The sequence below is a fragment of the Octopus sinensis genome, linkage group LG2, assembly GCF_006345805.1.
Source record: "Octopus sinensis linkage group LG2, ASM634580v1, whole genome shotgun sequence".
Lineage (NCBI taxonomy): Eukaryota > Metazoa > Mollusca > Cephalopoda > Octopoda > Octopodidae > Octopus > Octopus sinensis.
In genome coordinates, this window is record NC_042998.1 from 146,737,871 (window position 1) to 146,763,822 (window position 25,952).

Sequence of the window (25,952 nt, forward strand, 5' to 3'; positions counted from 1 at the left end):
CCTAATTAATAAGCAGCTTTCTCCATTATAGCACAGATACCTACATATATCTAATATGATAAATGCGAAAATTAATTTCTGTGTATCACACTTTGAGCCCACCAATCTCACTATTCAATGACACTTCCTTGTGCTGGGGTGAGAGTAATAGTAGGCATAGAGACAGTGAGGGTGGAGGTGAAGATAGAGAGAGAGAAAGAAAAAGAGAGGGAGAGAAAGAGAAACAAAGAAATTTAGGGAGAGTTGATGATGTTTCATTAAAAGTAGTAGTGTTGATGGTGGCAATGGGAGAGAGAGAGTGTGGATATGTGAGATAAAGATGGAGATGATGTACAACTTTCCTGGAGAGAATTCCCTGTGGCCAGCATACTGAACCAACTATTGAACACTATCATTTTTCCCTTATTTTTTGCTTTTTTTAATATGTATATATATATATATATATATGTGTGTGTGTGTGTGTGTGTGTGTGTGTGTGAATGTCAGTGTGTTACACTTTTTCAACTCTACTCCTAGAGACCATAGCCCAACATATCATACCATTTTGGAATCAGGCTGACTTCGTGAGTAAATTAAAAATATTCCAGGCCAAATCCAGACCTGCAATCCTCAAATTTTGGATCCCTGTTTACATTACTGTGATTGTTTCTGGCAAATTCTTTTACGTGATTTTTAGTTATGAAAGCAATTGCAACTAATTCTCCAAAACAAGTCAGAGATCTGTCTGCAGATTTTCCCCTTTGGGGTTAGTTGCTTAAAAGCTACATACTAGTGTAAAAGCTGCCCGATAGGGTGGCTTTTAAGCTAGTATATATATACATATATGCATACATACATACAATGTACTTCTTTCAGTTTCTGTCAACCAAATCCACTCAAGATTTTGGTGGGCCCAAAGCTATGGCAGAAGACACTTGCCAAAGTGCAACACAGTGGGACTGAACCAGGAACCATGTGGTTGGAAAGCAAACTTCTTACCACACAGCCACACCTGCACCTACACACATATGGGCTTCTTTCAGCTTCTGCCTACCAAATCCACTTACTCAAGGTGCTATGTACTGGACTGGAAACCATGTGGTTGGGAAGCAAACTGCTTTATCATATAGCTGCATGTTTCTTCTTACTGTCTTGTGAGTGCGCAGTAAAGACGTGTAGGTGATAACCAGAATTTTTTTACGTATTTGTGTAGTATGTTTGTGTTGCTACACATGATGTTAGTTGTATTTGATGTTCTTTGGAGCTGCTGGTGTGAAGGGAGGTGGGAGAAATGGTGTGAGCTATTTTTAGGTTTGTTTGGAGTTAGGTTTCTAGGTGGTTGATATTATGGTGCAGCTATGTCTCTAGAACAGTAGGAGGAAGTGAGTATGATGTCTTCATATGAGGCTGGGTGTTTGTTTTGTGGGGGAGTGAGAAGGCTGTGTAAATATGAGTAAATAAAAATGAATGTGAAGTTGGGTCCTTGAGGTTTTATATTTGGCAAGTTACAGATTGATGTATTGTTACTGTATTCTGTACAGTCTTGCTGATCTGAGAAATAGTTGCTAACCAAATTATTTTGTTATTTTTTAAGAAAATATTTAGTATTTTTCTAATGAATGAGTAGCTAGGAATGGCATCAAACAGTTTGCTAATATCAAGGGTAGTTAGAATGTTGCATGTAGGAAAAGGAGAAGGAGGAGGTTTTTTTAGCTCAGTCTATCAGATTTTTTTATATGAAGCTTGTGAGTAGTGATATAATTGAATATACTAGTTGTAAGTTGTGAACAGGAATATGCATGTCGAAGGAGAAAGAGGAATGCATGGATTAGTGATGTCAACAATGACTCTTTCTTGAATGTTTGACATAGGAAGGTAATAGTCTGTGCAATACAACAGCAACCAGACTCTTGTTTAGTTTTAGAACAATGATTATACCTGGTTTCTAGATTCTGACTAGCAGTCAGTATGACTAAATTGAAGTGAAATAATCACTTAAGCTTTGGCCAGTTTAAATGTATGTTTCGGCTTTTGTTTAGCCAAATCTTTGAGTTTTTACATTTTTCTCTTGCTTTTCTGGTATTGATGGAAAGAAAGTGATAAGGATATGGGCTAGAAGAAATATGCTCCTGCTTCTGTCTTCTTAATGTTGTCTTTGTTGACTGATTTTGGCCAAGTGCTTGATAAAAGTTTGAGTCAGTTACTTAAGTTATTATGAGATGGGGGTCAGTGTTGTTTGATAGAACAGTAAGGATAAGTTACTTGAAGCTTTTATTGTGAGATGGAGTCACTACTGTTCATGTGATCGATTACTTTGCTTTTGTTATTTTCTTATAAAACAATCAGATTAAGATGGCTCACTGTCCTTAAAGTTTGTAGGCTTTTTGAGATTAATGAGATTTTTGTGGCTGATAATAAACTTAAAAACCTGCAAGCTAATGTTTTAGGCGAAACAGAGGAGGTGCATGGATGAAATTGAGATCTAATCTGAATGCTTGCAACAGTGTAACTCTACCAAATGCTTCTGCAATGACAAGGTGATCATACTAATATAGATGGTGTATTAGGTGTATCTCTTAAGTAAAGGATTTTGTTTTGTGAATTCAAATATTTATCACAAATCATCATATGCATTATGAACAATGAGAATCAAAATGATGATATACATATTCATTCTGTATACGTTAGGGTAGATTCATATGTGAATATGCTAATAACCATTGTTTTTCATATCGGAAGACAATTTACAGGTGTTTGTAATCCACTCAATTCTAAAATACAACAGCAATTAGCATGTTCATGTTTGAATTTGCTAGAATATATTAAGAACTAGCAGTATCGCCCGGCGTTGCTCGGGTTTGTTTCGACCTGCTGGAATTGTAATTTTGAAAAGTAAAAATTTTGTGAACATTTTTCTGGTCGAAATACACCGAAAAGTGGCGACACAGCAGTAAAAAATAGGGATTTTCATAGAAAAAAGCATCTTTTTGATGTAAATAATTTTTGGTGTTAACATGGTCCGATTTGAATTTTATGTTCTACGGAAGGAAGAGCAACCCTTCTTCTACCATACTCTCAATTTTGGTCAACTTGCGCCGCAGGGTCTCGGAGGAGATAGTGTTAGTTGAAGGTTACCATTCTAGGTGCCTGAGTAACAACCTCGCGGATTTACAGATAAATGAATTAATTACTATTTTACAGAATAAAATTATATAATTCTTGAAAATTAATTAATATTAATATTTTTTGAACAAAGTAAATAATTTTTAAAACTTAAATAATAATTTTTTTTACACAAACGCGAACGGGGAAAAGGGGGTGGCGAATTCGATTTACATACCTAAATTTTTTCTTTTTCATGACATTGTAGCAAAATAGTAGTGAATTATATAAATACCAGCAGTACATTTTTTTTTCTGGGGTATTTTTTTTCAACCTCGTCACATATTTGCCCCTTTCAATTTAAACAAAGTCTTAATTAAGCAATTACGGCAGCTTAGCAATGGTTTCAATACAGGCGTGACATCTGTATCTCAATTGTTCAAAACCCTTCGAATTTTTTCACACGTGATGATATCATAGTGAAAACTTTCAATTACGCGCGCTTATTTCTGTTTTTCACTCTGTCTGTCTCTTTACACACACTAACAAAAGCACTTCACTTACACACCACACTTTCTGTGTCGCACAACCCATCAAACACACACACACACACACACACACTCACGCACGCACACATGTACATCAATGCTTTCGGAGTGAAATGTTAAAATATTGAGTTTTCTCGAATTTTGTCTTAATTGGGGGTGAAATTGAAAGAAATATATTATGGCATGAGCGAATGGAGTACTTTGAAAAATCTTAGGTAAATTCTAATTGAAGAAATTGTGTGAGCAGTAAATGGTTATGTATTTATTTGTTTCTGTTTGCTGTGTTTTTTTATTTTTTGAGTAGTGGTTTAAATACTTTCAGTTTAGTCTTCCTCAAATCACTCTGTCGCTATTTACTTTCATTTTATTCGTTGCACACTGTGTGTGTGCATTTGCGTGTGGTGTAAACCAGACTAAGAAAAGCATTTGACACACACACCAGAATGTGAGTTTTCTGTAAATTTTGCTTAATTGGAGTTTAAATTTTAAAAACTGGACCTGGCATGACGCGATGCATTCTACTCTTAAAAATGCTAGGTAAATTGTAATTGAAGAAATCCTATATTGTAGATTTCTATAACTCCCAAAGGGAGGCAGATAAAATCTGCCTTTTATAATAAGAGATAAATACGTATGTCATTGTTTTAATTCTCATTGTTTCAAAATGCCATTTTCTATCATTAATAAACCTGTCAGCATTTTTGACGACTTGAGTATGCTAGAGTATTAAGAAGGAATATGTATGTCATCAAAATATTTGCCAGTTTTTTTGGTTTTTCTCTCTATTATTTCCTTAATTTCTAGGCAATAAGTTTACTTTTGTTGTGTGTGGCATTAACATATATTTCAGATTGTTCTTAGTTCACATTAGTTTATTTCAGTAGGTTCATATGCCTTTATGTTGCTTTGGGGGATATGAGTTTGTCTTTTGTTGATTTTTTTTTTTTTTGTGGAGGGAGAGTGTTTCTGATGTATTTTGTTGAAAGAATGTACTGTTGCATCTATGTTGTGATAATGATGAACAAGTGATCAAAAGAGAAACTGGGAATTATTCACTATATAGTTATGATAGAGAGTTGTGTGGCAAAGTATTATTGGTGATAACAGGATATGTGATTGTGTTAGCGTGTACTATATAGCATATAATGGGAGGTTAGTTATGATGTTATTTGATATAGTTTTGTACCAAAGTGGTTTACATTGAAGTTTCCTCAATAACAATGTTAGGGAGTACATTAAGATAATTTAATTGGGTGCAGGTATTGTGTAAGAATACATGACGGGAATTGAGCAGCGTAAGGTCTTAAAAAGCTTTAAATGACTAGTTTAGCTACTTATCCATTCAGATAATTAACTTATAACTTGTTGAGCATACGAGTAAGAATTAAGAAAATATAAACGAATTTTAACTATTGTAGTATCAACATTGAAATAAAGCATTTTCATCAATTATGTCAAATAGAGCTGATCTGAATTGAACAACAGTCAAATCTCTCTCAAATCAAACCACATTATCTTAAACAAGGAGTGACACATTGAGTAATAAAGTGATAGTTATCCTTTAAAAGATAGGATAGTCATGGCTGGAATGCTTTTGATAATAGATTTGCTCAAGTAAGATTGACATGGGTCTAAATAACAATAACTGGCAATGCAGCATCAGATATCATTATAACTGAAATACAAGTAATGAAATAAAAGCTTTTATTTTAATTATAGGAGGAGGGGTACCCATGATCTCTGCAGGCATTCACAGACTGGTGCAGTCAATGAAGTTAATGTAGCAAATAATGGAGTAAAGTATTTAGGGTGAAGCTACAGGGTGAGAGACAGCAATGATCATGAGAATGGGAGAGGCAAGTTCAATGAATGTACTTAGGTGGGGGTGATATGTAGCTTAAGAGTTTAGATAGAATACTTTGTAGTAGTGATAGATGAGGTGGGGAAGGGAAACAGTATCTGGAAAGGGAGTGTGTTTTGCTAATTAGCTAGATAGACATTTTTTATGCAATCAAAAATGTGTGTGTGTGTGTGTGTGTGTGTGTGTGTGTAGTAGTAGTAGTAGTAGTATAGTAGTAGTAGTAGTAGTAGTAGTAGTAGTAGTAGTAGCTGTAGCAGCAGCAGCAGCATTATCATCTCAGTATGAACCAAATTTGAACTTTATAGAGGATCAGTACCTGATCAGTGCTGAAGTATTTTCTAGAACTGAAGAAGCCTAGTCTCTTTGGGATACAATTTTGGGAACATTTTATATATATATATATAAGTGGTTGACACATGGGATCATAAAATACTTTGAGGTCTAGTATTTGTAGAGATATGAGGTTTTAGATGTATGTTATTCACATACAGAAAGAGTGTATTACAAGACAATTTCCTTGATACATCCTATGACTCTGCCTTGGTGCTATGAAGAGGACTAGATTGTTGTGACTGTTTTGAAGGATGCTTCCAAGTTCTCTGTCCATGGAAACAGTGCAAATCAGAATTGTGATATTTAAGTAATGTGTGGATGAATGTTGTACAGGAGGTTAAGAGGAATAAAAGTATCAACATTTTAGGAATTTATATGGTTAGACATAATTACAAGTAGGCTATAAATCTACAGAAGGAAGAGCATGACAGACATAACTAAATACTGATATTGAAACTACATACCTTTGGTATCATCACTTCATTTTAAATAGTGATCAAGATCAACCATTGTCAGTAGAATTTTTATTTATTGCTAAAAATTTGTCAAGATTAAAGTGTTAGCATTTAATATAAAAAGAGACTGATTTAATAAAAAACCCCTTAATCTTTTAAGGAAAATAATTTAGTCCACATAAGATATAAAAACCATAGCTGTCACTTATTAGTGAGTATTAAATGGTAATACATATTACTTTCACTAATTGTTTTAGGTCCTGATGTTGTTGAGAATAGACATTGACAACTCACAGTCCTTTCATTCTAAATGCAGTAGACATCAACAATGTGAGAGCTGGAAGGTGAAAGGGCTGCACCAGCACTAGGCTGGTATTAATTTTCATTTGAGTAGACTGGGGTAATGTGAAATGAAACACTTCCCTCATGGTTACAGCATGATCCCTGATCCAGGAATCAAATCCATGATCTTATAATCCTGAGTTAAACACTCTAACCACTAAGCCATGTACCTTTTCAGATAAACTAGATAGCCAATTGGTTTTTTTTGCTGGTAAACTATATCCAGGTCTCATTCTATTAACTTGAACAGGATCTTTTCCTTTTGAATGGCAGTTTTCAACACAGTTAACTAAACACTTTTAAACTGGTAGAATGTGTTTATGAAACATCATTTTTTCTTGGCTTTATTGAGAAAATTCTATATGTTGTAACATATTTCATCTTTAATTTCGAGCATTTCGGCAATTTTAACGAATCGCTGACCTCCATTTAGGTAAATAACATTCTGTGCATAATGAATATGTCCCTCCTTTAAGAAACAGATTGGGTTTATTTACATTTGTGAAGAAAAAAGATACCCTTCCCCCACCCCTAACCCTAAATCTAAAATAGATTGAAATGCAATAGATCGATACTAGGGTTATAATTATGGGTGACAATTTCATACGACACCGCTACGGAAAATGGGATTTTTTTCTAGCGGTGTCAAATGAAAATGTCACCCATAATTATGGCCCTAGTATCGATCTATTGCATTTCAATCTATTTTAGAGTCAGGGTTAGGGGTTGGAGAAGGGTATCTTTTTTTCTTCACAAATGTAAATAAACCCAATCTGTTTCTTAAAGGAGGGACATATTCATTATGCACAGAATGTTATTTACCTAAATGGAGGTCAGCGATTCGTTAAAATTGCCGAAATGCTCGAAATTAAAGACGAAATATGTTACAACATATAGAATTTTCTCAATAAAGCCAAGAGAAAATGATGTTTTATAAACTTTTTAGAAATTATGTTACAAAGTGCCGTTCAAAAGGAAAAGATCCCTTGAACAACTTTCAGGATTCTGAGGCTTTACAAATTCCTACTTTTCTTTATTTACCACATTTTACTATTATTTTGTAATATTTTTAATTGCTTTATAGATGATAGGTCATCTTTTTTTTATTTGAAAAGTTTTTTTGTTTTTGTTTTTGTTCCAGTTGGAAACATGTCCAATCAGTACTCAGAAAAATCATTTTCATGTTATTGAAGTAGTCATGTCATAAATACTAATAAAATATTACCTTAAAATCATATTGAGTAGCCTCTTTTTCTCAGCCTTAAACTCTTATCTGTAACAATTTGTCATTGATATTCAACAAATTTTGCAAGAAGTTCAATGTGAGAGGAGGAATAGGAATAATAAGGAATTCAGTAAAATAATTTTGTCATTATTTAGTGGGTGTTTAGAACATGAATCAACATGAAATTTTGATGGTTTTAATTTAGATCACTTTAAAACAGGAATCTGTAACAGGTTGGTTGGTATCAAAAGGGTTAAATTGACTTAACAATTGATATAAAACTCACAAACAATTTATATAAAACTACAAGTTCAGAATATTATACATTCACATTGATGAAATTTTACCGGTGAGTGTGTTCAATTATAAGGCACAAAAAGGAAATGGCTCTCTCCAGACACAACAAAATACATTCGCACATTGTATACTTTAATAATTCCTTAAATAGATATGGTACCCCAGGCAACTATCTTTAACTGGTGTATCAGTGAATCTGTTGTAATACATAATTATTGTGATATGCAAAATTCCAACCTATTGTACCTTGCATCAAATTTGAAATATTAAGCAATTTTTCAATAAAAAAATAATATAAAGAGAAAAATCAATAAATTGTTAGTAACTAGCATTGATATAAGAGACATTTATTAATTCAATGGACCATTTGATTTGTTCAACTTATTGAATAGGTGATAAAATGAACTTAAATGTCAACTGAAACAGCAAATGGGAAACAACAGTAATAATTAGTTCATCTCTAAATAAGCTACTGGCCATATTATAATGTCAATAATGAGGTAGCAGTAGTGATTTAATTATTTTATAGAATCTTAGTTTACTGGAAAGCTTTTATGTTATACATTTTAAGTTGTTTGTACATTTTTTAGCTCACTAAAAATTAAGGTTAAAAAAAGAATAAAGCTATCAGAATCTTTGTATATCTTTTTTATTTTAGTTATATCATCATTGACATCATCATCGTTGCTGTTTTATTATCCCACATTTCCATGCTTTATAGATTGTGTGAAATCCACTGATGCACATTTTCTATAGCTCTTCCTGTCACGAACCTTCACCTGTTCCCAAGAAATGTAATATTTCCCTAATACTTTGAACTCAAACAGATCAATGGCTAGACATGTCTTACAGAAATTGCAAACAAATGTTGCCATTTATATGAGCAGTGAACTTGCTTATAATAATCACATGTCAAGACAAGGACACACACACACACATCATGTAGTTGGGAAGTGAACTTCCTAACCACACAGTCATACCTGCACCTGTGAAATCTAATATATTAAATGGGATTTCCTTATGCTAATAATATTTTAAAATATATCCAGTACTTTTAGCAACTACATCAAGGAAGAACCATTCTAGCCATTTAATAATGCACAAAACTGTTGAATTTACTTGTTGTTTCCTAAAGTGCCAAACTTTTCATCACTCAACTGTGACTTAGTCACTGCAACTCAGTGGAACTGTGTCAGTGACCTAGTTACAGACACGCAACAAAAATTTAAACACCTAATGAAATAGATGTAAAGTCTTATTAAATAATGTGAATGGTTCATTTACAGAGTAGTTGTTCAAAACATGCCCTCAGCAAGTCACTTGCTAGATAAGTACAATTGCAAAAATCCCATATACAAAATAGTAATTCTGAAATGAATTGTTAGTAACAATCAATACCTGAGTTTTGAACTAGTTTCACCACATTTTAGGTATTTACTTTAAATCTTATAAATTTAATAATTCTTTATGTGATTAATGGTGAATTAACTCTTTGAATAATATAGATAAAAAAAGAAATATATTACAAGAAATTATGAAATGACTGAATATTTTATTGATAAAGTTTTTAAAGAGGCATATTTTATAAATCTAAGATAAATTCAATTAAAAGCTTTTCAGAGACCAACTACAACAGTGTTATTTTTTAATGGTTTTTCAATTAGATTTCATTGGTAAAAAATGGCTGGAAATTGAGAAGTTTAATAGATAATGAAGGAATTACAATTCAATAGAAAAATAAATTATTACTGTTAATGAATCGTATATAAATTAAAAACAATTTTTCTTAAAATTTTAAAAGGTTTTCGTTGTTTCTCATGTTAACATGAGTAAAAATATCATAGGAATGCTGAAGCTATTCTTTAACTACAGTATTATCTAATGCTTTCTATATTCTAAATGTATTAGTCTCCCATCCATAATTCAGCCCTGCATCAAATGGGCTGAATTGTGGATGGGAAATTGAGTGTCCCAGGTGAGGGACCCAGATAAGCATCAGACTACTAGGCACAATAATTGCTATTATTAATAAAATAAGGAAAACAAGCCAAAATGTCACTGTTAGCACAAACTGACAAAAAAAAAAACTGCATTAACGTAAGTTGTTAGTTATGTGGGGAGGTCACATCATCTCATTGTACTGCCTTCCTCAGCATACATAACCTACATCTGTTATGTCTGCCATTATTTAAGGGTTGCATTAACTTAAACATTTTTTAATTATATAAATGAAAAATTCTCCTAGCTTGTCAACTATTTTTAATGAGTGGATAAAAACAAAAAGCCAAAAATATAAGTTTTGTATTCTGTATGGCAATTCTCTTGACCAAAGTGTACACAGCTATACAGCTAATCTATACAGCTAAGTTGAAATATAGTATTTATATACTGTAGTATAGTTATAATAAATTTATGGCTTCATACTTTATTCCAGTATACTGTCAGAACATAGTATTTACATGTACAAAATCATACATCATCCTTAGAAAATCACTTTAAAATATCTTTGAATAAATGCATGATGAAACTTTGTCCCCCTCCCCAAATATACTTGTGTAGTAGGGGGGGGGGTCTCATACACTGGAAAATATAGTACTTAATACCTTTCATATTGCTAACCACTTATCCTTAGAGTAGAAATGATGTTGATTTTCTTCATTTTGGAAAACTGAAATAATTCTGCTTTCCATAAAGAAAAATGGCAAAAATATAAGGATTTTAGTTCATGACTTCATACACAGTAATAGTTCAATTGATTGTGCATAATGTTGAGCTGGAACATTACATCTCAGTTTTATAGCCTGACACTTATTAATTTTTATTACACATTCATCATCACATTGTTTTCTATAGAAATGGTTGTTTACTGACAATGCAGCTAAGAAGATTTAGTTTACAACAGAATCAGGACCAAACTATCAGCTGTGATGGACTAAAGACAAGACAAGTTAAGCTTCTTAGTCAAAGCTAAGGCAATCAGTCTACAAGAAAACTATATATAAAAAAACCCACGTGGTTAGTATCAAGTGTTTAATAATTTCATATCATTTTGTTGGTAATGACACATGATTCTAAACAGCAATCTGATTAGAAAGATGCTGAAGAAAATATTACAACAAAGAGATGTTGGGGTAAATAATTTTGAACAAGAAGAACTGTGGTTTAGAAATAGCAATTAAATACTCAGAAGTCTTCAGTAGACGTTCTACAGAATTCAGTTATCCTTTGTTGTGTATAAAACATCTTGAGATTTATACACATGGTTGAAGACAGTGAGAAGATTACTCTTTAGAGGAAACTGGTTATTAAAGTCATAAGAGTATAGAAGCTCTTTGCTGACTGATCGCCAAAATATGTTGCTCTTTAGTTCTAGGTTAACCCTGAGCAAGCAGAACTATGATTATAGGTGATCCAGCTATGATCAACTTACTTTTTTGTGAGTATCTAAAACTACATTTAGAATAAGAGGAATTAGATTTTGTGTGCAAGAGAGAAGACTGTGTGATGCATATGGGTGAGGACAGGTGTATAAAGAAATGCCAATCACTTAAAGTGGATGGAACTTGTGGAAGAGACCCAAGAAGACATGGGATGAAATATTGAGGGCTGATCAAGATGCTGAGCTTTAAGGAGACAACAAAGCACTGAGATATCTGGTACCTTGCTGTGCTTCAGAAAACCTGCTCACCACAACAGAATTAATACCCTAAATACTTGTACATGTGAAGCTCTGCTCTATCAAGCTTCCACTACATCTTATTCCCTACATTTGAGAGCAGAATAGGCACATACTACACACACGCACACCACCTTTTCATTTTCTCCTCAGAACCACTTCTATTCCTCATTAATCTTTCTCCAGTCATGCTCTCTCCCCTCTGCTACACTCAATCCTTAGAACCACCACCATTTTACATTGTTTTCTCAATACCCTTACATATCTAACATAACCCTTCCCCCTAAGCCACTCCTATATCTCATTACATTTCATATGTGAGACTATATTATTATTATGGGAAGCCACTGTTTAGTGCTACCAGCCAATATATGTTGACTGGAATATCATAAGAGAGATTGTCTCTCTTATCAGCTTGTAGCACCACTGTCCAGTTTCTGTGACTGAAGAGGAGATAGTCACTCCTAAATGCTTGCATATCAGTCTTGATAGGTGGTGCTGCAGGCTGATTTAGGGGTATTTACACCATTTGTCTAGGATGAGAAATTTTCTCTATGACAGAACACAGTGAATGGCTTGTTTACAAGTTCGAACGTACCACTGGCATTCATATTATTATTATTGATTTGGCTCAGTACCACATTGCATTTATATTATTATTATTGATTTGGCTCAGTTTCTGTCTTATTTCTGGCAGGATTTATGTGGGTAGCACATAAATATCCACTTGTTTTCATTAATCTTTTCTGTCCTTAAGAGTCAAACTTTCTGTAGAAGCTCACCAGGACATTTTATTCCAATCTTGCACCTATTATTATAGGCACAACCTTTACAGTTCTCATATTCCAAATTTTTGCAATTTTAAATTTTATGGGATTGTATTTTTTTGTTTTTCATCTTCTTTCTTTATGATCCTGGAATCAAATGGACATGATGGATCAATTAGTAAGCAACTTCACTTTTCCTTGTTTATTATGTCTGGCCTATTATTTTCTAGCTTCTTGTCTGTTTGAATAGGAAAGTCCCACAAAATCTTACAATTCTCTGACTCCAACACTCTTTTGACCCACAGTTTATGCCATGTGTCTCCAGTTTCAAATACCCATTTCTGGTAAAGCTTCCAGTGTAAAACTTTTACAAGTTGGTCATGTCTCCATTTCTTATATTCTACCTGTACCAACTTAGGACATTTTGCAACAATGTGTGCCAATGTCTCATTCCAAGTTCCACAGACTCTACATTTTTCTGATACATTCTCTCTGTATATATTTTTCAAGTTATTTTTTTTATTGCTTGACCCTGGACTGCTACAATTAGGTTGTGTTTCATCATCATCATTATTATATATCTCACCCTCAGTTTCTATAGCCACCTCTAACCATCTCCCCTCATACTCTTATGAAATTTTCTCCTGTTCCTCCACCCAGTCCAAATTGTCTGTATCTCTTCACCTATATTCTCCTCTATCGTACCTTGAGGGTAAGTCCTGATACCATCATCTCTCCCACTCTCTACATCTCTTTCTTTCTAAGTCTCCTTCTCCCTTCACCTCCAACTGGGATATCCTTGTGTACCTTCTACAGCAAGGCACCTATCTCTATCCCTCTATTATTTTTTTAACCTCTCACAACTTGCACAAAATCACCTCTCTTAATACTACTCTCCCCAGACTAGGAGACTGTCTTGTCTTGCAAGTTACTTGGTGACCTTGCTAGTGCCATAAAAAAATGCATCCAGTATACTCTGTAATGTGGCTGTTGTTAGGAAGGGCATCCAACTATAAAAATCATGCCAAAACAAACAAGAGGTTGACAGAGTCCTTTGGCTTACCAGCTCTTGTTAAACCGCCCAACACATGTCAGCATGGAAAACAAATGTTAAATGATGATGACATTATCCAATGCGACTTCCTTTTTTTCCTCAAAATGGTAGGGTTTGATTTGAGAGGAATTTGGTTGCTGTTTCTAGTAAACCAGACAACCATATAGAAACTTCCTTATAATAATTACTATTGATGTTTTGTTTTAATGTGAGGTGTCACTGTGAGAGATTACTGGATAACCAAGAATAGTTAAAGAATAGAAAATCATGAAGCAGGTGGTCATTATTTGATGATTTTGCTCAATGACAGTCATGAGCACTCTATTGGTTTGCTTGCTAATTTTGTTTGATAACGAGCATTTAGAATGTGCCTACAGTGCACTGTCCAATCGTTTGGACAGGGCTTTAGTGATAAGAAATTTTTTTCTCTAGAATTACATCTCCTACATCAGGGCATATCTTCTAAGGTGGAAACTTTGTGTGTGTGTATACATATATACATACATATATGATACACATATAATATATATAAATATATGATATATATAATATATATATATAAGATATAAATATAATATATATATATACAATCATATAAGATATACATAAAATATATATATACATACATATTATATGTATTTATATATATATATATATATATATATATATACATATAATATATATAGATATATATAAGAGATACATATAATATATATATATATATATACACATACATATAATATATATAGATACATATAAGATATACATAATATATATATATATATGGTATACATATATACATATATATATACACACATACATATATATACATATAGATATAATATATCTATATGGTATACATACATATATATATATAAATAGGTGAATGAATTATCCTACATTTATCGTCAGCATGGAAAATTCGTTGAAACGAAACCTGGGCAGCAAATTCATGTCAGAAACACGGTTGAAGCAACCCGTCCAAGGGTAGAAACTCCGGGTTCATGTGCAGAAATTTGTGTGTTGTATATGAATAAATGAAAGAATGGAGTCGAACGAAGATGTTAACAAAATTCCTTTACTCTCGACATATGTTTCGAAGACAACATGGTTTCATTCCAAAGGAATAAAGGGTGCATTATGCAATCTTCTCATCAGGAAAGAAAGGGAGCCTCTCTCGACAACAAGACAAACAAAAATTGCGATGACTGCCTATATGGTAAACAAAACGATAATGAGTGTTTTTGAAAAAACCGTTAGAAGAATTGACGTCAAAGATAGATAGTAGGAAGAGACGGGTTAAAGGAATAATAGGTAGGGAACAAGTGGAGAGGGAAGTGTACGTTGACTGAAAGAATGTTCGAAGGCTTAGGAGAGAATTTCGCTATTGAAGCAGAGTGCACGCTAAGCTAATTGTTCAAACCACAGTGACTATCATTGTCATTTATATGAGTAGAAAGTATGTTTCTGCCAGTGTTTACATTTGTATGATTTTTCTATGAGTGTGTTTACAAGGGGAACCTTAGAGAAGAGAAAATGGAAGAGTTCAGAGTTGCAAATGTTACAAATTCTCCTGCCCTTATCAAAAGGAAAGGATACTGACAGTATGAACCAATCTACCTTGAAATTTATATTGTTGTCTTTAAGACGCCAAACTAATTTACTTAGCCCTGTACTATGTCGTTTTTTACTATCCCTGAATGTTGAATAATGGTTTGAAATTCTCTTGGATAACTGGGAAGTGGACGCTCCTATATAGAAGAAGACATCGGTACCGGAAGAAATTGCATATTTTGTGCACGCATACATGTTCATAAACAGAAATGAATGGGAAAAAATGTTGTTAAATTTGTAGATTAACACTTGCACGATTTTCACTAAGAAAAAAAATCGTTTTTTTTTGTGTGGAATCAACTACTTTGGCCTCCTAATATGCTACAAAACCCTTTTTGTGGTCTGTGAAACGGAGTGGGGTGTGGTGGAAACCTCGGAAATTGTACCCATTTATATTGTGTAATTCACTGACAAACTGTTACCCACCTCTTTGTTTCTTTGTTGTTAAATAAATGGATTCTCAACAAAACACTTTTTTACTTGGCGTAAATCATCATCCTCATCGTTTAACTTCCCCTTTCCATGCTAGCATGGGTTGGACGGTTCAACTGGGGTCTGGGAAGCCAGAAGGCTGCACCAGATCAGTCAGATCTGGCAGTGTTTCTACAGCTGGATGCCCTTCCTAACGCCAACCACTCCGTGAGTGTAGTGGGAGCTTTTTATGTGCCACCGACACAGGTGTCAGATGAGGCTGGCGAACGGCCACGCTCGGATGGTGTTTTTTACGTGCCACCGGCACGGAGGCCACTCGATGTGGTACTGGCTACGGCCACGTTCGGATGGTTTTCTTATGCGCTACCGGCACTGGTATCACAAAACTACAAATTCCATTGATGTTCATCGATTTTGATTTGATTCTTTGATTTTTTTGATTTTCACTTGCCTCAACAGGTCTTCACAAGTAGGGTTATGTGTCTCTTCGCATCCAAAGTGAAGTGTGACAGAGAGGGGGTGGAGAAAGATGAACAATTTAAAATAAATATATTGTAATTGTTGTGTGAGAAAGTATATATACTATGATTATAAAATATAGTGTCTTTCAAAAACATCCTGAATATGAACACTATATCTTGTGTTTAAGAAAAACAAAACATCTTATTTTTTTATGAACATCGTCACTTACTCTCTCTCACTTTGTCTTTCACATATTTTTTTGTTTAGACATTGTGAAATTCACTTTTCTTTATCTTTTTTTTTTTTTTGTAAGACGCCGTCAAAAAGCTATGACTGAAAATAGATTTTTACTGCTATCCGCAGGTGCCTTGGGAGAAAAATCAGTTGACAAAACCCAGAGAGGGTGTTGACGAATGTCCTCCAAAAATTGGAACGACATGCGTGCTAATTTGTGGACGTGCATAAACTACAATCCCGTACAGACACACACACACATCATGCCTTTTATAGATACAGATATATATATATATATATATATCATCATCATCGTTTAGTGTCTGCTTTCCATGCTAGCATGGGTTGGACGGTTCAACTAGGGTCTGGGAAGCCAGAAGGCTACACCAGGCCCAGTCTGATCTGGCAATGTTTCTACGGCTGGATGCTCTTCCTAACGCCAACCACTCCATGAGTGTAGTGGGTGCTTTTTACGTGCCAGACGAGTGTGGCAAACGGCCATGATCGGATGGTGCATTTTATGTGCCACCGGCACGGGGGCCAGGCGAGGCTGGCAACGGCCATGAACGGATGGTGCTTTTTACGTGCCACTGATATATATATATATATATATATATATGTATATATGATATACATAAAAAATATGGCTAATATGAGCATAATGAGACACCCATATCCTGCATGGCCGAAACAGCTGTAAGATGTAGTTTATATTTATATTTGTATTTATTTATATTCACTTATACATACCGTACTTATTGTATCATATTACTCTTTCATGTACATTGTTTTGTTCTATATTATTATGTTTGACCTTAATGTTCATATGTAGTGGTTTAATAAATTATGTGATTGGGTATTATCTGGTAGTTGATCATTGATGTATTTCTCCATTTTCTTATTTTGTATATGCATATATACATATGATATACATATAATATATATATATATATGATATGATATGATATACATATAATATATAATATATATATATATATATATATATATATATATGATATGATATACATATAATATATATATATATATATATATATATATGACTAGCAGTATCGCCCGGCGTTGCTCGGGTTGTAAGGGAAATAACTATATAAGCATTTTTAGAGAGTTATAGCCAAAAAATAGCAAAAAAATGCATTAAAAATTGAAAAAAAATTAAGGTAAATTTTTTTTTTAAATCGTTGACACATCGTAGATATTTTTAGAGAGTTACTTCCCTTATATAAAAGCGAAAAAATGCATTAAAATGGAAAAATATGATGGTAAATTTTTTTTAAATCGTAGACTCATGCTAATACCCAGAAGGGCTCGATATGAATCACGACTATAAGATACCCGCTTTTGGTTAAACTGCACCGCAAAATGTGGGAGTAGTTACGAATCTAAATCGAAGGGGACAGACACACAACTTCACTCTTATATAAAGATGCTTTTTTTTTTCAGTCATAGAGTTAGATTTATGAAGGTCTTCAGTAGAAAATCCTTCGAATTCTGACTCGCTGCTTGATATAATGAAATTCGTATCCATTTTTTGTCAGAATTACAAATTTTGAAAACACAATAGGAACAAATTTCGGAAAAAAATCTCCCATAATTCACGGAATTAAAATTACACTTCGATTTTTGTACAAAACTGTAGTTGAAGTGTTTACGAAGTATAATACGTGTTTTCACGAATGTACTAAAGAGATTTACTCTGATATTCTCATTTAAATATGAATAGGTAAATTCGGGCGGTTTGGTAACGAAAGGGTTTATATAAGTGTCGTCTGTTTATACATAAACACTGTTTCATACTTTCAGTTTAGTCTTCCTCAAATCACTCTGTCGCTAATTTACTCTCTTCCAAGAACATTTTCACTCACTCTTATCTGTTAGCTTCCCATACATTTTACTCATGTATCTATCAGCGTGATAGACAGAAACAAATATTACATCTAGTTTCACTTTATTCGTTGCACACTGTGTGTGTGCGTTTGCGTGTGCTGTAAACCAGACTAAGAAAAGCATTTGACACACACGCCAGAATGTGAGTTTTCTGTAAATTTTGCTTAATTGGAGTTTAAATTTTAAAAACTGGACCTGGCATGACCCGATGCATTCTACTCTTAAAAATGCTAGGTAAATTGTAATTGAAGAAATCCTATATTGTAGATTTCTATAACTTACAAAGGGAGGCAGATAAAATCTGCCTTTTATAATAAGAGATATACATATAATATATATATGTATCTCTTATTATAAAAGGCAGATATTATTATAAAAGGAGATATACATATAATATATATATGTATGTCTTATTATAAAAGGCAGATTTTATCTGCCTCCCTTTGTAAGTTATAGAAATCTACAATATAGGATTTCTTCAATTACAATTTACCTAGCATTTTTAAGAGTAGAATGCATCGGGTCATGCCAGGTCCAGTTTTTAAATTTAAACTCCAATTAAGCAAAATTTACAGAAAACTCACATTCTGGTGTGTATGTCAAATGCTTTTCTTAATGTGGTTTACACCACACGCACACACACAGTGTGCAACGAATAAAATGAAAGTAAATAGCGACAGAGTGATTTGAGGAAGACTAAACTGAAAGTATTTAAACCACTACTCAAAAAATAAAAAAAACACAGCAAACAGAAACAAATAAATACATAACGACTTACTCCTCACACAATTTCTTCAATTAGAGTGTACCCATGATTTTTCAGAGTACTTCAGTGGGTGATGCCATAAAAAATTTCTTTTAATTTTACCACCAATTAAGACAAAATTCGAGAAAACTCAATATTTTAACATTTCACTCCGAAAGCATTGATGTACATGTACATGTGTGCGTGCGTGAGTGTGTGTGTGTCATTCCTCACACACACGCATACACATACATATATGAGAATTTCAAACAACTACATACAAACACGTGTGTGTTTGTTATTAGTAAAAAAGGCGCCAAAACACAACTCACTTATCATTCCAACACATTTGCAAAGACACACGGACGGTGGAATTGCTATAACAATACAGAAAAGGTAAATTGGTTTTTATTTTACTCTGTATATATTTTATTATATAATTATAATAAGAGATATTATATATAGATATATGTATATATAATTGCAGTATGAAACAGTGTTTATGTATAAACAGACGACACTTATATATAGTTATTATGATAAGAGATTAATAAATGTATGCATCCGTTTAACCCTTTCGTTACCAAACCGCCCGAATTTACCTATTCATATTTAAATGAGAATATCAGAGTAAATCTCTTTAGTACATTCGTGAAAACACGTATTATACTTCGTAAACACTTCAACTACAGTTTTGTACAAAAATCGAAGTGTAATTTTAATTCCGTGAATTATGGGAGATTTTTTTCCGAAATTTGTTCCTATTGTGTTTTCAAAATTTGTAATTCTGACAAAAAATGGATACGAATTTCATTATATCAAGCAGCGAGTCAGAATTCGAAGGATTTTCTACTGAAATCTAACTCTATGATTTTCTACTGAAATCTAACTCATAAATCTAACTCTATGACTGAAAAAAAAAAGCATCTTTATATAAGAGTGAAGTTGTGTGTCTGTCTCCTACGATTTAGATTCGTAACTACTCCCACATTTTGCGGTGCAGTTTAACCAAAACCGGGTATCTTATAGACGTGATTCATATCGAGCCCTTCTGGGTATTAGCGCGCGTCTACGATGAGTCTACGATTTAAAAAAAATTTACCATCATATTTTTCCATTTTAATGCATTTTTTTCGCTTTTATATAAGGGAAGTAACTCTCTAAAAATATCTACGATGTGTCAACGATTTAAAAAAAATTTACCTTGATTTTTTTTCAATTTTTAATGCATTTTTTTGCTATTTTTTGGCTATAACTCTCTAAAAATGCTTATATAGTTATTTCCCTTACAACCCGAGCAACGCCGGGCGATACTGCTAGTATATATATATATATGATATACATATAATATATATATATGTATATATATATATGATATACATATAATATATATATATATGATATACATATAAAATATATATATATATATATATATGATATACATATAATATATATATATATATATATGATATACATATAATATATATATATATATGATATACATATAAATATATATATATATATATGATATACTATATATATATATATATATATATATGATATACATATAATATATATATATATGATATATATATATATATATATATATATATAATATATATGATATACATATAATATATATATATATGATATACATATAATATATATATATTATATATATGATATACATATATATATATATATATGATTATACATATAATATATATATATATATATATATGATATACATATATATATATATATGATATACATATTATATATATATATCTATATATATATATATATATATATATATATATATATATATATATATATATATATAAAACTTAGATAAAACTTAGATATGCTTCGACCAGAGATTGGTCCAGGCCATGTCTAACTTAATAGCACCACCTGATAGGATTATTCGAATCCTGTTTAAGTCAAGTTTTGTTCAAGTAGTGAGTTCTTGTTGGGTGAGTTGTATCCAATTATGGGTGGCTTATCTGGTATTCTTTGAAGGAATCTATCCAGACTCTGTTTAAAGTTGATGGGATCCTTTTCCTCTTTGATCTCCCTTGGGACAATGTTAAATAGGGCAGGGCCTGTTGAGGAAAAGAAATTATGTTGCAGTGTACATGTATGTTGTGATCTTGAATTTGGCAGGGGACGTATAGCCCGTGGTCCAAGTCTTGGATGAACCTTGAAGCTAATGTGTAGGTCATTTGGGCAAAGTTGACGGTATATTTTCCACATCGTACAAATGATGTACCGCTCAAGGCGACGCTGGAGGGAGTAAAGTTTCAAGGCTTTAAGGCGATCCCAATAATCGAGAGCAGCCATGCCTTCAATTTGTTTAGTGAGAGCCCTCTGGGGTGACTCAATTCTGGAGATGTTTTGTCTTGTGTGAGGAGACCACAGTGGGCAGCAGTATTCAAGGTGTGGCCGTACAAAGGAGGAAAAAAGTGGTATGATGACACCTTGTTCTCTGGACCGGAAAGTTCTTAAGATCCAGGAACTCATCCTACGAGCTATATCTTGTTGATGTGTGCACTCCAACTGAGATCGTCATCAACAATTACACCCAGGTCTCTGATATTGTTAGAGGCTGTGAGCGGTTCCCCTGAAGGAAGAGAGTATGGTTGTTTTAGTGAGGAATTTCTTCCAAAATGCATCAGCTCAAATTTTCCCTCATTCAGTTGCATTTTGTTTCTGGCTGCCCATTGACTCACAGCATATAGATCAGACTGGAGTTGAGTTCGGTCTGCTTCTTCATTGACGATTTGCTGGAGCTTAGTGTCATCAGCGAATATTTTCACTTTGCAGTGATGTACGACACTGGAAAGGTCGTTTACGTAAATTATGAAGAGTAGCGGGAACACCACTGGTGACTTTTGCTGGGTTTGAGTGGACTCCATCAACTACAACATGTTGTGTTCTATTTGCCAGGAAATACTGAATCCAGTGTAGAACTTTTCCACGGATTCCAACATTTGCCAATTTTGAGAGTAGGATGTTATGGTCTACCCTGTCGAACGCTTTACTGAAGTCAAGATATATGACGTCAGAGTTCGAACCTGTTCCCAAGGCTTTGAGTACATCTTCAATGTGGTGTAAGAGCTGTGTTAGACAGTCCCTGCCACAGCGAAAGCCATGCTGATTTGAATTTAGGAGTTTGTGGGTCTCCAGGAAGTCAGCTATCCTTGATCTTAACACTCTTTCAAACACTTTAATGATGTGGGAGGTGAGTGAGATTGGGCGATAGTTGACTGCGAGGGATCTGTTTCCCTGTTTGAAAACCGGGATAGAAACTGTTTCGGTATATAACCTGCGTCTAACGAGTTTCTCCAGAGGTTGGTCAGAGGGACTGCAAGTTGATATCTACATTCCTTCAGGAGACTAGTGGGAAATCTATCAGGGCCTACAGCAGAGTAATGTTTGACCTCATTTATTGCTGCTACGATGTCGGTGGCAGTGAAGGTTATGTCTGTGATTTTGTGTTGGGAGTCAACTTCGTTCGTTTCCCTCACGTCAATATCAGTGGGAACACTGAAGACAGAGCAGTATTGTTTCTGCAGTATTTCTGCCATTTCTTTAGCATCGTGTTGGGGAATGATATACATATAATATATATATATATCATCATCATCATCATCATCGTTTAACGTCTGTTTTCCGCGCTAGCACGGGTTGGACGGTTCGACCGGGGTCTGGGAAGCCAGGGGCCGCTCCAGGCTCCAGTCTGATTTGGCAGAGTTTCTACGGCTGGATGCCTTCCTAACGCCAACCACTCCGTGAGTGGATTGGGTGCTTTTTACGTGCCACCTGCACAGGCCGGGGGGTCCGGCATTGGTCGCGATCGGTTCGAGCTTTTAACGTGCCAGTGGCACGGGGGCAACTGGGTCCGGGGTACTTTGGGGATCCGGGGTACTTTGAATGGGTAGGGGGTATGTGGAATTGCTGCAGAAAGCAGCCCGGGTCTTTGCAGTCACAGCATATCTCCAGAGATCTCGGTCTTTCGCCATTGCCTCAGTGAGGCCCAATGCTCTGAGGTCATGCTTGAATACCTCATCCCATGTCTTCCTGGGTCTACCTCTCCCCCTGATACCTTCAACTGTTTGGGAGTGGCACTTCTTCACACATCTCTCTTCATCCATCCGCAGCACATGACCATACCATCGCAAGCGTCGCTCTTGCACACCACATCTGATGCTTCTTATATCCAGCATTTCTCTTAGGATGCTTACACTCTGTCTTGCGTGCACACTGACACTACACATCCAGCGGATCATGCTAGCTTCATTTCTTTCAAGTCTACGCATGTCCTCTGCAGTCACTGCCCATGTTTCATTACCGTGAAGCATGGCAGTTCGCACACATGCATCATACAATCTACCTTTCGCTCTGAGGGAGAGACCTTTTGTTGCCAGTAGGGGTAGGAGCTTTCTGAACTTTGCCCAGGCTATTCGTATTCTAGTGGTGATACTCTCTGTGCATCCACCTCCGCTACTAACTTGGTCACCCAGGTAGCGGAAACTATCAACTACTTCTAGTTTCTCTCCCTGGAGTGTGATGGAATCTGTTTTCTGAGTGTCTGTTGTGTCTATTGTCCCTGTGCATCTGCCGCACATGAAAGCTATCTTATCTGTTAATTTCCCTTTAATGTTGCTGCACCTCTTATGTGTCTATAACTTACATTGGGTGCATCTTATGGAGTTTCTACCTGTACCTTTCCTACAGATTGAGCAGGGCCACCTACCCGAGGGGGTGTGTGCTGAGTACCTCTTGCTGCTTACTAATACTTTGGTCTTTGCTACATTTATTCTAAGGCCCTTTGATTCCAACCCTTGCTTCACACCCGAAATTTCTCTTCTAGTTCCGGTAGTGATTCTGCTATGAGAGCTAGGTCATCGGCATAGAGGAGCTCCCAGGGGCATCCCGTTTTGAATTCCTCTGTTATTGCCTGAAGGACTATGATGAATAAAAGGGGACTGAGGGCTGAGCTCTGGTGCACACCTACTTCTCTACCCGGAATTCTTCACTATATTCGTTGCCAATCCTAACCTTGCTGACAGCCTCTCTGTATAGAGCCTGTACAGCCCTTATTAGCCATTCTTCAATCTCCAGTTTCCGCATCGACCACCAGATGAGGGAACGGGGAACCCTGTCAAAGGCTTTCTCCAAGTCTACAAAAGCTATGTAGAGGGTTTATCTTTAGCTAGGTACTTCTCCTCCAGTTGTCGGACCAGGAATATAGCATCAGTGGTGCTTCTACCTGGTACAAAACCGAACTGCATTTCATCTAAAACAATTCTCTCCCTAATGAGATGGGTTATGACCTTCTCTGAGACCTCATCACCAACAGTTTGATACCTCTGTAGTTATTTCTATCTAGAGCATCACCCTACACCTTGTAGCAGTTGACTATGGTGCTGCTGCACCAGTCATTGGGTATGACTCCATTGTGAACTACCTGGTTTTACAATGCGGGTGACTATGGTATAGCCCACATAGCCAGCTGTTTTAAGCATCTCAGCAGTGATTCCTGATAGGCCAGGGGCTTTGCCTGGTTTCATATCCTTAATTGCCTTATCTACAAGGGAGCTGTCTATTCGGGTAGCTGGTCCCTCTACTGGGTCAACATTGGCAGGCTCTCCTCCTCCCATTCATTCTCCTCATTCAGCAGTCTTTCATAATGGCTTCTCCAAGCCTCTTTCTTTTCACTAGCAGTAAAAGCAAGTGCCCCATCATCCATGCGGACACATTTCTCTCCTATAACATCACTATTTTCTCTGACACACTGTCTGGCAATCCGAAATACTTCAGCTCTTTGATCCTCGCGTCGCTGGACATTGGCAAACTTCTTCTTTTCTGCTACGTCTTTGGCTATGTATACCTGCCGCCCAGCCCCTTTTGGCTATCTGGTACAGTTCCCTGCTGCCCCCATCCTTCCAGGCTTTCCAGGCCCATCTCTTTTTACAGATGGCTTTATCTACTGCACTATTCCACCACCACGTAATTCTAGGTCTGGAAGGGACTTTGCACATCCACAGACTCGGTCTGTGGCACTCAGCAAGCTGTCCCGTAGGAATTCCCAGCTACCTCTATGTCTGACGTCTGAAGCTCCTCCTCCCTCTCATCAAATTTTTGATGAGTATGTCCCTAAATTTCTGACCATGTGAAGGGTTCTTTAGCCTCCAAATCCTTCTTTTCTGGATTGGTTTGTTTCTTGGAGTCCTTCTGGCCTCAAGCTTAAAGTCACTGATGATTAGTCTATGCTGAGGGATACATTCTTCACCCGGGAGGGTCTTTGTATTCAAGAGCAACCCTGCATCCGCTGTCTGGTGAGGATGAAGTCTATTTGGCTAGCAGAGTCTCCTGACTGATAAGTTATAAGGTGGCAGACTGCTTCTTGAAGTTAGTTAGTGTTGCAGATTGAAAGGTTACATGCATCACAGAATTCCAGCAGTCTAGTTTCCCTTCATTTCTGGTGCCAATACCATAGCCACCATGTACCCCAGTGAAGATACCGATTCCCGCCCAACATGCCCATTAAAGTCTCCACCTACAAAGATGAGGTCCTTGCTATAGTCTTTGAAGTAGCCTGCAGAAGCCCATCAAAAAGTTGTCTTCTGATCATTTGGTAGTCCCGCTTGTGGGGCATAGGCGGAGATAATCATAGCTGTGCCACTCTGTAGGACCAACCTGAGCTTAAGCACTCTATCGCAAACCCTGACAACCTCTATGACTTCATCCACCCATTTCTCCGCAAGGAGAATGCCTACACCCCCTACACCTTCCACGTTACCTTGCCAGAAGAGTTTGTACCTAAGTGCTTGCCCGTGAGGACCCTAGCCGAAGCACCTCTCCATTTACCTCTGTATGCAGCATACATCAACCTGTTCTTCTCTAGCTCTCTAC

The 25,952-nt window shown here is 35.4% G+C and overlaps 1 protein-coding gene and 1 long non-coding RNA gene across 2 annotated transcripts in view; both read right to left on the minus strand.

Annotated features, from left to right (window-relative positions):
* LOC115232434 (diacylglycerol lipase-alpha) overlaps positions 1–25,952 on the minus strand; it is a 241,456-nt gene that overhangs the window by 183,205 nt on the left and 32,299 nt on the right. The window lies entirely within an intron of this gene.
* Positions 698–19,294, minus strand: LOC118761936. Its single transcript, XR_004997744.1, has 3 exons — positions 19,284–19,294; positions 15,666–15,668; positions 698–780 (listed from the first exon to the last, which is right to left on the minus strand). It is a non-coding gene; the product is annotated as an uncharacterized LOC118761936 (long non-coding RNA).